The 14,968-nt window shown below is 35.8% G+C and overlaps 1 protein-coding gene across 2 annotated transcripts in view; it reads left to right on the top strand.

Moving 5' to 3' along the window:
• Positions 1–14,968, top strand: part of Thsd7b (thrombospondin type 1 domain containing 7B) — a 1,329,200-nt gene that overhangs the window by 227,207 nt on the left and 1,087,025 nt on the right. The window lies entirely within an intron of this gene.

Here is a 14,968-nt window from a genome sequence, read left to right as displayed (position 1 = left end):
AAACTGACATCTGGACCAGAGTGGTGACAAGTACAAGCTGGAAATCATTGTTCATAACACCCACTCAGTGTGAAGGTGGATGGATAGAGGACTATCATACATCAGAAGACAGAAATACAGAGGGTCTATAGCAAAAATGTCAGGGGGTATTGGTGGGGAAATCCAGAGGGATTCGATCTGTGGGGTTTGTATAAGACTGGGGAGATCACTGTCCTTTACAAGACAGGATCAGAGAGAGTTGCCATCAGTGAGATCACATTCTCCTGAGCCAGGAAGCTCATGGACGGAAGGATTTTGTGCATTTAGAAGTGGTAGTATCAAGCACTCATTGAGGACTCTGGTTCTGTGTATAAGAACCTGACTGCCAAAATTCCTCTCAGGTGAAATAATTGCCTGCATTCTAAGATCTTCCCTAAATAATGAGGTCTGGCAAGACCCTTGTGATTTGATAAAAATAATTACCATTTACATTTGCATTCATAATATACATTTCTCCAAAGGAGTTTCATATCTATTCTCTTGTTTAGTCTTTCCAACAACTCTGTAAGGATAGTAGAGCTGATGAAATCTTGATTTCTTGGAAAAAGATACAGACAGAAAGTTAAGTAACACACTTCTAGGTTATGGTTGAGCCATACTGGGACCAGGTCTTTTACCTGAAGCCCTACATGTAGTCTTACCTCTGCCCCACCCAAAGGCTCATCTACAGGGGTCTGCATTCCTGTCTGTCTATAAGTGCAAAGAAAGTTACAAACTCCTGAAATCATTCAGAGTTTCTGCTCTATTTGGTAGTCTCTGCATCATCTTTCCAAACTTTTCTGAATTGGATATTGACGTTAGTCACTTGGCTCGAAGGACTGTGTTTCATTTTTCCAATGTCTCAATTTTATTCATTTAGCTGATATCTTGTCTCTCCTTATCCATATTTTATCCACATTAGTACCATCTTATGTGTCTGAACTCTCATTTAATATGCACAGGCAGGTGTGGTCTGCATGTAGATGCCTTTGAAGATATCTTTCTTGAAGTTTCCTGTCCTCCCATTCTGGATACCTTTGCTGGCCCTGTGACTTGTCTCTAATCCTGTCAATGCACTTATGGTGATACATGTAAATGTGACCTTTGAGATGTTTTAAATTGCTTTGTTGTACCAGAGAAGAGTCATTTTGCTTATTCGCGAAGCAGTGTATAATTAGACATTAAAAACACATACAAGTTTATTATATGTTATAAAGTGTATATAGAATTTAATATATTATGTACATATATATGTGTATGTATATTAATGCATGTATCTCTCTCTCTCCATCTATCTAATCTATTTATCCGTCTGCCTGCATATACATGTAAATACATTACATTCAGGACTAGGTCCTGAAATCTAGAAATAAAAAATACCCCGAGAATGACCTTGAATATGAAATGTCTGTGAGAGAAAATGGTCAGTTTGACTTATACAGTCCCCTAAGAGGTTATTTATACAAAGAAAAATCATTTATTTTGAAGCATTGAATTTTAGACATAGAAGTGATTTTAGAGGGCAAGTCCAAACTCTCATTTTTGGCTAAGGATATATGAGTTACAGAGTTACCTTAAAGTAACTTATCTCACTGTGACTTATGACTCAGCTGGATTTGGTAGTTGGGAGTTTTCTGATTTGCACTGTAGTTCACTTCCTTGTCTTTTTGTCTCTCCCTGCATGTATCCTTGTTTCCAGGACATATAACATTTAGGAGAGTAATTAAAATTATAGTATAACACCATCATCCTTTAATGTTTTATTGTGAGAGTTGCCTTGAATGATCACGTTTGAACCTGGATTCTCCTGGGCCACATGGCCCAGGAGACAGGGAAGACAGACACATAGAATTGAGTGCTGAATTGACAGAAAGTAAGTCTTCAATGTGATAAGGAGCTTGGAGTTGCCTAGCATCGCTTCCTTAACCTCGTATCAAGGAAGGACATAACACATCTTTTCTTCTTACCTTTCAGTGTCCCTGTCAACCCCTTGGTATAGGAACTGTGTATTAGGCATTCAGACAATGTGTCACTCTCCTTCACAGAAAGGATGTGATCACCAAAGGACCTTCTGTTCTCACCATCTTGAAGCTGTGTGTTTGCAGTTATCTCAGACTAAGAGGTGATGTTGGCATTGGATAGTTAGGTTTACCAGGCATTGATTTATGCAATTTAGTCAGACACCTGGTAAAATCACTGAATGGAAACAAAATTGACTGAACTGAGTCTTCTGTGAAACAATATTTTGATCCAAACTCTCAGCCTGGCAGTTTCGTGCTGCTGCAGTACCTATAGAGCACCAAACCAAGCTTTTCCTCATGCAATTCTAGTGTAGCAATAATGCATATGTACATAAACTTCCATGGAAACTTTGCAAAAGACTTCTTTGTAAATGGTCTGCTGTTGGGGACTTTCTACTCTAGAGAGATAAAGTTGAGATAAGAAACCTGCACTGGAATTGGTTGGAACAGAGCTATTATAAGCCTGAAGAGGGGTGAGGTAGTGAAGGGCACACAACTAATGTTTTCCATGGTTAATAGTGATTCAGACTGTGCAAACCATTTAGGACTTTGGATTGGGTGGTCTGGTCATCAACTAACTTGTGAATACTGTATGATTCCTCAGTTTGGCTAAATGAGTTGGACTGCAAATAGGCATAGCCAAGGGCTTCCTTTTTTATGTTTTATGGACAGAGTAGGTTTAAACTTTGTCTCTCTTTGTGTTCTTGGGACCAAAACACCTAAGAAGGCTGAAAGTGAATTATATAAATGCAATTAGGTTGTCTCTATGATACTAGCCACAAGACCATTATTCTTTCTACTAGTTAAAAGTGTTTGTCATTAATTAATTTTTGAATTTTGTACTTAGAAATGTTTTCAGATTTACAGAAAAGTTACATATTCTCTCTCTTTTCTTTTTTAATGCTTTATATTTCCTAAAAACAAGAGTATTATCTAATATAATAACTGCATACCATACAAATATTCTGTTTCTCATTAAAGTTTTACCTACTAGTTTTTGTACTCATTGATAATATTTGCTTTCTTTATTTGGAATAACAAATTTAGCAACTATATTTTATGCTTAAGCTATTGAACTGGACACATGCATGACTACAAGTCACTCTGTAACCTCAGCCTATTAGAAAAAACGGACATGTAAGCAAATATATTACAGTCAGAGGCCAGTGCAACAAGGACAGCGAAGGGTAGCTCAGAAGAGGTCGGATGCACTCTGCCTGGTCACGGAGGTCAGAGAGGACCTCCCAAAAGAGATAATTTCTGGAGCTAATGTCTCCAAGTAGAGCTGAGGACACATTAGGGACCCTATGTATTATTATGGTGATATGTAGTGCTAGCTGTTCTCAATTTAACATTTTCCTACCACTTGAATTTTTTTAGTCTCAATATTTCTCTATGTTTTCAAACTTTTTGACTTTTATCCACAGGAACAAATACTTTTTATGTTGTGAGGTACGTGTGTGTGTGTGTGTGTGTGTGTGTGTGTGTGGACAGATTTAAATACAATATAAGTACAATTAACCTTACCACTTTTGATGCATTCTCATATTTTTATAATAATCTGTTCTATCATAGTCTATTTTAAAAATACATGAGGAACCAATACACCCAATATTCAGGGAGGAAGATGTAGAATCTGCATTCCAACAAGTTTCCCATGACATTCTGGTGCTGGCCTAGGGTACTGGCCTAGGAAAGGTAGAAAGTATTCTAAGACAAGAAGAGTGACCCTCAGTGGCTGTGTTTCACAGATAAATCAGTTCACCCATGGAGAAACACTGCTTCAGTTGATATGTTAAATCTATGTCATCAGAAGACTCATTTGCTGTCTTACAGGTACTGGCACAGGATAAAGAACCAGTGTCAAGATTTCTTGAAAGCTCAGTTCTGTCTGTATTTGTGTGTAGAAGGCACAAGCTGATAAGAACTCTTTACAATGTATGACAGCATTCTCCCATGAAAAAGAGTAAAGGTTTTGGTGGTAAAATGATTCACTTTATTTTTCTGCTAATGCTTCATCCTCTTTCATCAAGCTGTTGCAGATGCTTAAGGTGCTGTGTTGAAAGGAAGTTAGAACAGAGAAAAGATGGTGTCATCCTGGGGCTCTGCAAGGGGATTTTTTGTGCTTATACAAGATGTTTAAAAATATAGATCTTTGATCAAATGTCAGTTTACTTCTGATGAGGAGATACTCTCTCTGTAGCACCTTTGCTCCCAAATAATAATGTCTTCCAAATTCCTATAACCCAGGCTGTCCTGTGCTTTAGAGACATAATATCTTGAGGGACCAGGACAGGAAAGTGGTTACTAGGAGATAGAAGTCCATCCAGCAATCAAGGAGTAGGAGAAGTAATCAAGAAAGAACAGCATGTAAAGTTAAAAGGTGGGTCATCTCATATGCTGGTGTCTTGAGTTTGGGAAAGTGTGGCATAGCAATTTATGGGGAGTAGGTAAGTGCCTTTAAATCCTGCTGAGGGCACATTAAACTTTACCCCAGAGTGGCATACAGGCAATTGAAGGTGTGATCTGTTATCGAAGTGACAAACATGGCCATCCATTGATTCTAATGTGGGAGAAAAGCTGCAGGAAGGAAAGTACCCAGAAAGTCAGGCTAGTCAGGGTTATTTCAATAGCTTCAGTGGGACTTGCTGAAAATCCAAAACTAGAGATCACAGTGGGGATGAAAGTCCCATCTTCTAAGATCCTTGTCCTACCCTAGTCAGTGAAATATAAGCTTCATGAAAGAATGGGCTTGGTTTCCTGTCACCTACAGAATTTCTTGGCATGGAAGAAGCAATCAATTAAAATTATGTAATCAGTATCTGTAGAATTTCACACCATTCAATCAAATTATATTAATTATAATGAGATACATTCCTTATAGAATAATCATTAGGCTAACACCAAAAGTGTTTAATCTTGATACATATTATAAATGTCCAATAGAATATCTCCCCCAAGATGGAGTAGCCACAGCCCTCCCTACAATTAAAAATATAGTAAGTCTCAAAAAGGTATAAGAATAGTAAAGCAATGAGTTCCCTGGGGTTTTTTTGTTTTGTTTTGTTTTGCTTTCCATATATCATAAATAGGATGCTATAGAAACCCTCAACCTGGAAGTGTTAACAAGCAGGGAAAAAAACAAACAAAAATACACCAAAAAACAAAAGAACCCCCACAAAAAACAGATTAAAACAAAAACTCCAAGAAAAGTCTTTACTTCTGACCAGTAAAGGGTGGACTAACAACAGAAAACATTTTTGGCAATTTCACTTTGAGTGTCCTCAGAGACCTTCCTTGCCTGGAAGAACCAGGTGGCAGTCTGATTCCCCTGGCAGGATAGTGTTGGAGAGTCCAGGAGTGAGCTCAGACTCCAGTCTCACCCTGCAACAGGCAGCCAGAAGAAGGTGATGAGAAACAGGTTAAATGACACTGTTTCACTCTGTCCCCTGGTATCAAAGGTACCTAAGGAAGAACTAAGCCTCTGCACTCACCTTGGAACAACAGAGGAATGGTTAGCCCTATGCCTCTTAGAGTCAGCAGTACCCTTTGGAGAGGCAACAAGGTGATACAAGTCACTGAATACTTTTGCTCCATAGTGTAGGGCGGTGATAGTGAACCTTTTACAGACTGAGTGCCCACACTGCAACCCAAAACCCACTTATTTATTGCAAAGTGCCAACACTTGCAATTAAACTTGAATACTGAGGTTTTAGTTTAGAAAAAAACAACTGTTATCCCATTCTTGGATGCTGGGGCAACTTGGTTGAATGTCGACAGAGGGCTCTGCATGCCTGCTGCTGCACACATGCAATAGGTTCACTACCACTTGTTTAGGAACAGCTGAATACACGCAAATACCCACCCTTTAATCTACATTGCAACAAGGGAACTAGCTACTGAAAAAGACTAAATCAGATTTGGAGTCTCATAATACCTGAAATGTCCAGAATATAAGTGAAAATCATTTGTCATTGAAAAGTCATAACATAAGTGAGAAAAGAAAATCAACAGGTTAGATCACAGAATGAATCAGATGTTGGGATTATCTGATGAGAATTTTAAAGCAACCGTCATAAAAACCCTTCAACAAGTAATTATGAATTCCCTTGAAGAATGAAATTAAGTGAAAAATAGAAAAAATGAAAAAATTTTGATTGGAGATGACAGAGAGTAGAATTCATAAACTGAGGAAAGATCAAAGGAATTTACCAGCTATTAACAACAAAGAGAAACCAGTCTGAATAAAAAAGAGCAGAGCCTAAGGGACACAGAAGACAAACGAGTTAATGTTTGTTTTAAGTTTATGTCACTTAGCTTTCTGTCACTGTAATACTGGAGATATTCAACTTATAAAGAGAAAATGGTTATTTTGATTCACAGTTTCAGAAATTTCAGTCTGTAAGCAGTTAGCCCCATTGCTTTTTGGACCTGTGGTGAAGTAGTACATCATGGCAAGAGCAGATGGTGAAAGAAGCCCTTTTACCTCATGAACAGAAATCAAAAGGGTGAGAGGAAGACAGTGAAGTCCATAGTCCCCTCTAAGGGCACACCTCCCATTACCTAAGACCTCCCACTAGGCTCAATTTTTAAAGATCCTGCCATCTTCTAATAGTACCTAGGTGAGGACCAAGCCTCATAAAGGCCTTTGGAGAATATTCCAGATCCAAACTATAACAAGAGATTTCCAGAAGGAAGAGAAAAAGGTAATAGAATGTTTCAGTATTTCACCTGAAGGGATACAATGTTGACACCAATAGACAATAATTTTATGTATGTATTTGTAATGTCCAGAGGACCATTTCAAAAATGATATAAAGTGACATACTCAAAATTATATAGAAAACAATATGTTAGCATTCAAAAATCACATGATTTCACAACAAAGAAACAGAAATTTAAACAGAAAGTGGGCTGAAAAGAAATAATAAAATGACAGACTAAGGCCTGGCATACCCATAATTATTTCAAATAATGGTAGAAATACACTGATTAAAAGTCAAAAATTGGTAGATTAGATTAAAAAATATATTCCAACAATATGCCATCTATAAAAAATTTGTTCTAAATACTAGTATAGATACAGGTTCAAATTAAAAGGATAGAAAAAGATATATCATACAACAAATAATAAAAAATAAAAGCAGCTTTGCTAACATCAAATAAGAATTTGGCCATGGTGGCACACACATGCCTGAATTCCCAGCACTCTAGGAGGCTGAGGCAGGAGGATTGCAAGTTTGAGCCCAGCCTGGACAACTTAATGACTTAGTGAGACTCTATCTCAAAAACAGAAACAAAACAATAAAAGGGCTGGGATTGTAGCTCAGCACAAAAGCCCTGCATTCAATCTCTAGTACTGCAAAAAAAAAAAAAAAGTCAAATAATACAGACTTAATGGCGAAGGAATCAGAGAAAAAGAGGAGCATTACAAAATTATAAAAACAATAACAATACATAGGAAAACATCATTCTTAAGTGTGTATTCATCAAACAACAAATACTGAAAGTGGATGAAGGAAAAACTAGTAGAGCTGTAGAGCAATTGGCAAATCCACTGTGATATTCTAGAGCTTCCATGCCTATCTTTCAACAATTAAAACTTCTAGCAAAACATCAGGGAGGATATGGAAGAACTGAACAACACAACGAACCAGTCTAACCTAATTGATGTATAGAACACTCCACTGATAAACAGCAGAAAACACATTTTTCCTGGTGTCAATGTAATATTCATCAAAGTAGACCACATCCACAGTAATAAAAAAAAAAGACTTAGTAGATTTAAAGAAATTGAAATCATATAGATTATGTTTTCTGACCATAATGGAATCAGAATAAAAATCAATAACAGAAAGGCAACAAGAAAATCTCAAAATAGTTAGAAAGTAAATAATACTTTAAATAATTTATATATTATTTAGACAGCTCAAAGGAAATCAAAGAACACATAACTGAATAAAAATGAAAATATAAATTAAAATATTCAAGACATGGCTACAACAGTGCAAAAAAGGAAATTTATGATACTAAGTCTTATATTAAAAAGTCTCAAATAATTTGAGCTTCTGTTCTAAGAGCCTTGAATATGTAGAGCAAGCAGAAGAAAATAAACAATAAAGACAAAGGTGGAAGTGAATGAGATCTCAAAAGGAACAGTAGAAAAAATTGCTGAGGAAAAAGAAGTATTTCTTAAAAAATCGATGAACTTAGTAGACCTCTATTGCACTAACAAATGTAAGAAGAGTGAAGACATAAATCACCAATATCATGAATAAAATAACAATATCACTACAGACATTAAAAAGATAAGGCAAGACTGTAACCAGCCTTACACTCATAAATTTGTCAACTCAGAAGAAATTCTTCAAAAATCATAAAATACTGAAATTCAGACAAGATAAAGTAGACAGTCTGATGGTTCTATAATAATTAAAGAAATTCACTTTGTAATTTAAAAGCTCTTGAAAAGGAAATTGTTAGTCCTACATGGTTTCTCTGAAGAAATTCTACAAAACATTTAAAGAAGAGATAACATCAATGTTGTGTAATCTCTGCATAACTCATTTGCCACCAAAACAAAAGACAATACAAAAAAGCATAATATTAATTAAAAGAATAATAAACTTAGTTACAAAAATTCTCGACACAATATTAACAAACTGAATCTCACAACATGAAAAGAAATTACATGCCATGACTAAGTAGGATTTGTTCCAATTATGCAAGGATGGTTCAATATTTAAAAATCAATCAGTAGAACCCACATTATTAATCAGCTAAGGATGAAAAAACAATTTATATAACCAATTGGCATAGCACAAACATTTGACGAGTCCAATACTTACTCATGGTAAAAACTCTCAGAAAAAAATAGGAATAGAAGGAAACTTTCTCATCTCGATAAAGAGTATGTACCAAAACTTACTGCAGTCATCATACTAGATAGTGCAAGGTTGAAGGTTTTCCTATTAAGGATGGAAACAAAGAAAAAGTATCTACCTTCACTATTCTTAATCAACATAGTACTGGCAATTGTAGCTACTTCAGTAAGGTAAGAAAAAGAGATAAATGGCATATAGAGTGGAAAGAAACAAAATAAAATGCCCTGTATGAAAATGAGATGACTGTCTACTTAAGAAATTTCAGATATCTATAAACGACAACAATAGTTGAGTTCATCAAAGTTGTAGAATACAAGACTACTGCACACAAAGCCAACTTAGAAATGTGATTTTTTTTGTGTGATGATCTTATTGTGTCTACTAATGAACATTTGGAAACTGAAATTAAAACATTATACCATTTGCAGTCATTTTAAATAAGATTAATAGTTATAAACCTATATATATATATATATATATATACATACATATACACACACACACACACACACACACAGGTTCTATCTGCTCCAAATTAAAAAATCTTGATGAAGGAAATAAAATAAGACCTAAATAAATGAAGAGACATATAGTGCTTGTAGTAAAAGACTCAACCTGTTAAGATGTCATTTCTCCCCTAAAGCCATCTAAGGGTTTAATGCATTTTCTGTCAAAATTCTAGCAGGAATTTTCATAGACAAGACAAATTTATTCTCAAATTTCTAGGGAGACATAAGTGCCCTAGAATAGATAAAACAATTTTGACAAAGAAGATTAAAGTGAGGGGAACCACTTTCCTTGTGTTAAGGCTTGTTATGTAGTTACAGTAATTTGAACAATAGTATTGGTGGAAGAACAGATGCATAGACCATTAAAACAGAATGGAGAAACCAGAAATAGTCCACACAAACATAGACAACTGATTTTTTAACAAGCTACAAAAACGATTCAATGGAGGAAGAATGGGCTTTTCTACAGATGGCACTGGTATATGTGAACATCCACAAGTTAAAAAAAAATTAAGCTTCACCTAAACCTCATACCTAATGAAGAAATAAATGCAAAATGGATCATGGACTTAGATGTGAAACATAAAACTATAAAAATTTTACATAAGAGACAGATTGGTAGTGGTGGTGGTTGGTGGTAGTGGTGGTGTGTGTGAGGGGTTTAAGGGACCTAGGGCCAAGAAAAGTTGTTTAGACTTGAAATCAAAACCATGATCCATAAAAGAAAAAGATTAATAAATTAGACTTCATCAATATAACTTGTGTTCTATTAAAGAATGTTAAGAAAATAAGACAGTCTACAATCTGAGAGAAAAATATTTTAAGTCACATATTCAACAAAAGCCTTCTCCAATGCAAACATTAAAGTAGATGAACTGTTCAATTAGAAAATGGATAAAGATCTAAAAGGATAGCAAATAAGCATATGAAAAGATGGTCAACATCATTAGCTGTCGGGTAAATACAAATTTAAATGAGAATGAGATATAGAATAGCTAAAATAAGAAATAGTGGTGACAACAACAAATGTTCAGACAGATGAACAGACACTGGATAGCCATACATTACTAGTGGAAATATAAAACACTAAGGCTACCCTGGAAAAATATTTGGCAAATTTTTATAAAACTAAACTTACCACTACCATATGACACCAGAAATGCACTTTGGGGATTTAATCTTAAATAGATGAAGCCTTATTTTTACAAAAACATATGCACAAATGTTCAGAGTAACTTTGTTCATATAGTTTAAAACATGAAACAACTCAAATGTCCTTCAGCAGGTGAATAATTAAAACCATGGAGCACTACTAAGCTAGAAAAAGGAACAGAATATTAATAAACATGACAATTTGGATAAATCTCCATTACTTTTTACCCTGAATGTAAAAAGTTAATCCTGAGTGGTTACATATGATATATTTTATTTTCACAATAGCTTTGAGATTAAAACTTCTAAAAATGGACAACAGGTTAATAGTAAATAAGGGTTACTGAAGAGGTAGGAGAAAAGTGACCGAGTCTATGAAATTGTCAGACTCTGTATCTTGGCTTTATCAATCTCAATATTCTATTACAATATTGTATTATAGTTTCACAAGACATTACAATCTGGGAAAACTGGGTAAAGAATACATGGGATCGCTCTATATTCATACAACTGTATAACTGTCTCAAAGTAAAAAGTTTAGTGATAAGAAAAATCCAAGAAACTTTGAAAATGCTGTTGCCTTGGTTTTCCAACATATCCTTCCTTTAAGAGTTTTATGTAGTTGATTTGAAGTAGGGTCTATACCACTCTGTTTTTGAAGTTCCCCCTGTGATTCTAGTGTGTGGTCAAGGTTGAGAACCACTGCGTGAATTATGAACTAGTTCAGGCAATGTGCCTCGGAGTGCATCTAGTCACAAGTTTATGTCTTCTTCCAGTCGTGTCACTTGACTTTGAGAAATTTTCAAAGTACAGGGACTGTGTGTGAGTCATTGGTGTGACAACTCACTATGGGCAGAAGCATTTGCTCTTTATGAGGCTGCTGCAAAATGATAGTAATGCCGCTGGTGGTTACAAAATAAGTCATTGATCTAACTGAATTCCTATTTCATTCTTCAAGTTTCCAAATAGAAGACTGAAATGATAAAATTTCCATAGTTATTTTCATATTGGATCTGCAGAGAATCTGAGAATGGGGAAAGAATAGATATGCATGCTGCCTTCTTTTCTTGCATAAATCATAGCTACTGGATTATCCATTCTAAACATATGTTTTATAACAGTTATGAGTTGAGCATATGTTGTTTTAGGAGATTATTTAAATCTTACTCTAAATCCAAAAGAATATTGTCTGAATATAAAGAGGCCTACAAAGCTCTCAGGAGCCCAAAGTGGTGTCATGAATTCTAGCACATTTTTTTCCCTGATTACACTGAACCATGTGCAGGCTTACTGAATTTAACATTTGTCATCTTTGTTGGTCCAGGACTCTTAGGAGAAGCTATTTTACGGACATGTCTGGCTATTACTTTTAACTGTTAGTAATTAGGATTAATTAGTATATTAGTTTCATTATAATCCAAATTTATGGCTATTAGGAATAGATAAGATGTTCTGAGTAGGCTAAAAAATCAGACAGCAATCATTGTTTGAGTGTCTGTTATCGGTTGGACTCTCTGCTAGGCACAGAGTTGCAAAGATAGGTAACTACTGGAATGATATGAAGCTCTTACAATTTGCGAACAAACATCTTTATGAAAAGGAATATTGTCCCTGGGCATAACGTGTATTTTCTAGCATATTGATTGATTTTAACTTCTCCTTCAAAGGTACAGTTCTATCTTTTTCTTTTCCTTTTTTTCATTTAAATGTAAAGAAAGTGTTCCATGCTGGTTTGTGCAGTCTTCCACCTGTAGACCCATACAGTACTTGTCACATATGAGTCATGCTCTCACTTTTCCTGATCCTTTCCTCCCACCTGTAGACATAATATCCATCCATGTACCTCCTTCCCACCCCAAGTAATGGAAGAAGTCTGTCACCTCCTGACCATAACACATTATGTCAAGTGAACTCATCCTGTCTTGTCTCCTCTGTAATTTTGCTTTATCAGTTTTCTTCTTTCTTTCTCTTATAACTTCAACCTTTCCTACCCTTCTTCCTGAAATCATGCTCAAATGTCTCTTTTAACTAGATTTTATGGACCTGTTTCATGCCTCCTTTAGCTTGAGCTATTTCTTATCTTCCCTTCTCATCAAAATTTTATGAAAGAATTGTCTCATTGTCCTTACTTGCTAATCTCCCATTCACTTCCCAAACCATTGCATTATGTCTTCTACTTCCCTAACTCTGCTACAATTGAATTTTGTCCATGTTGGCATTTTTGCTTGGCATGAAATTTCTCTTAAGTCCTCCACTGTGACACTTTCTCTCAAATTCCCCTTTGGTTTGGGTGCCCCTCTCCGACCTCCCTGAGCATATCATTTTTCAGGAAGCTTACTACTCTTTAGTCCTTCCATGAAACTCTGAGATGCTTGAAGGCATCTTTGTGTATCTAACCCCTAGTCTAATGTCTAGGGAAATACTTAATAAATTTTTAATCATTTAATCAGAAAATGAATGAATAGTAGACTCCCAAATTGATGCCTGCTATTCTGTTTACGTTCTATGATTAATCTGTGTCTAGTCCTTTTTTATGAGTCTCATGGGTTCATAGTGTATGGCTAACCATATACTAAATATCTGTATGTTTTATAAAGATCTTAGGGCTGGAGATTTAGCTCAGTGGTTCCAGCGCCTGCCTTACAAGCGCAAGGTCCTGAGTTCGATCGCCGGTACCAAAAAAAAAAAAACAAAAAGAAAAAAAAAACGCAAAAAAGAGTATAAGAATCTTAAAACTCAACATAATACTGAACTTACTTTCTCTTGGAAATTGGTATAAATTCAATCTTTATCCTATATCAGTTTAATTTGATAAGAAAAATTAGTCTTCTTAGTCTTTTCCTTTCCCCCATCTATTTATCTGAATAATTCACTATGTCATACCAGCTTATCCTTTCACATATATTTCAAAATCAGCTTTTCTCTTCTGTTCTCATTGCCATTGCCTTAGCTTAAAAATACATCATCTCACACCTGAATTTTAATAGCTTCCTATTAGGTCACTCACAGCCATTATCCCCCCCCCCCACAATTCATTATCCATACCTCCTTGGCAATTCTCATTTTAAAACTTAAATTTAACTCATTTATTCAATAAGTGTTTATTGAATGTCTACTAAATTCCAGGTTATTTTTAAGATACCAAAGATGCCAAACAGTCTTCGCCCTGATAGGGTTTATACCCTATTGAGATATGATAATATTACTTTCACCAACTACTATATTCACCAGTCTCTGATTCCCTAAGTGTGAAAGGTGAACAATATTAAAATGATATAATGGTCCTTCATCCTCCAGCCAGGTTGCTCTCAACCTATTGTGTGTACTCAAATCACCTGAATTCTTCTTAAAAACGTACCTTTGTGGTTCTCTTAAGGGATTCTGATTCTAGAGGTCTAGGGTGGAACTTCCAAAACCATGTTTTTAGACTCTCACATGATTTCCATACAGGTAATTTATAAACCCTAACTATGAAACACTCACTTTCTTTGCCTATCTCACAGCTTCATCTTCGGCCACTTCTCTCTGTTCATCTTGTATTTTAATAGTATCATAACCATTTAGTTTCTTCACTAAAATGTGACATTTCTTCCTTCTGTGCACTCAACTATGTTGGTTTTATTAGTCAGGCTAATTAAAACCAGCTGCCATAACAACAATGATCTCACAGTGACAAAATTTATTCCTTTTTTATTCACAGTCTAGTGCTATTCCTGAATACCTTTACTAGGTGGTGCCCTTTGGCTACTCTGGTATTTAGACTTCCTGAGGTACTGCCAATATGTGGCCTCCAAGGTATCCATATTGCAGGGAAGAGATTAGGGGGAAGGAAAGCACAGTGAATAGGAAGTACACAGACCAGAGGGGAGAAAGACATATTTCATTTCTGTTCACATTCCATTGTCCAGGACTAGTCTTGTGATCCCATTTTGCACCAAAGGGCTGGGAAGATGTAGTTCTGCCCAGGGAACTTCCTAGCCAAAAAACTCTACCTATAAACTTGTAGTGATCTGAAAAACATCCTTGCCACCATCTGCACCTCTGGTCACTAAAGATCCAAATGCTCCTATATTCTTGAATAATTTATTCCCCTCCTGCCAAGGGCCAACCCCAAATCCTATCTGTTCACTGTACTCACTTCAAAACCTGTGATTTCTGAGTGATATGCAGTCTTCTTTATTAGGTTTAGATGTGGCCTTTCTTGACTCAGCAACTTAAGAAACAGGACGAGATGGTCTTCCTACCTCCACACTCAATATGCACTGGTGAAGCAAAGACAGGGTTACCTCAGGGCAGACTCAGGTTTGAGGAAAGAAGGATGCCAGACAAAATTCTCACTGATCCTTAGCAGTTAGGGAGCCACAAGCATTTTAAAGCCCTCTCT

This window comes from Heterocephalus glaber, unplaced genomic scaffold (assembly GCF_053883595.1).
Source record: "Heterocephalus glaber isolate CG9 unplaced genomic scaffold, H.glaber_assembly_v1.0 deba00000347, whole genome shotgun sequence".
Lineage (NCBI taxonomy): Eukaryota > Metazoa > Chordata > Mammalia > Rodentia > Bathyergidae > Heterocephalus > Heterocephalus glaber.
The sequence above is the reverse complement of the archived record's forward strand: the minus strand, read 5'-3'. Positions and strand labels throughout refer to the sequence as shown.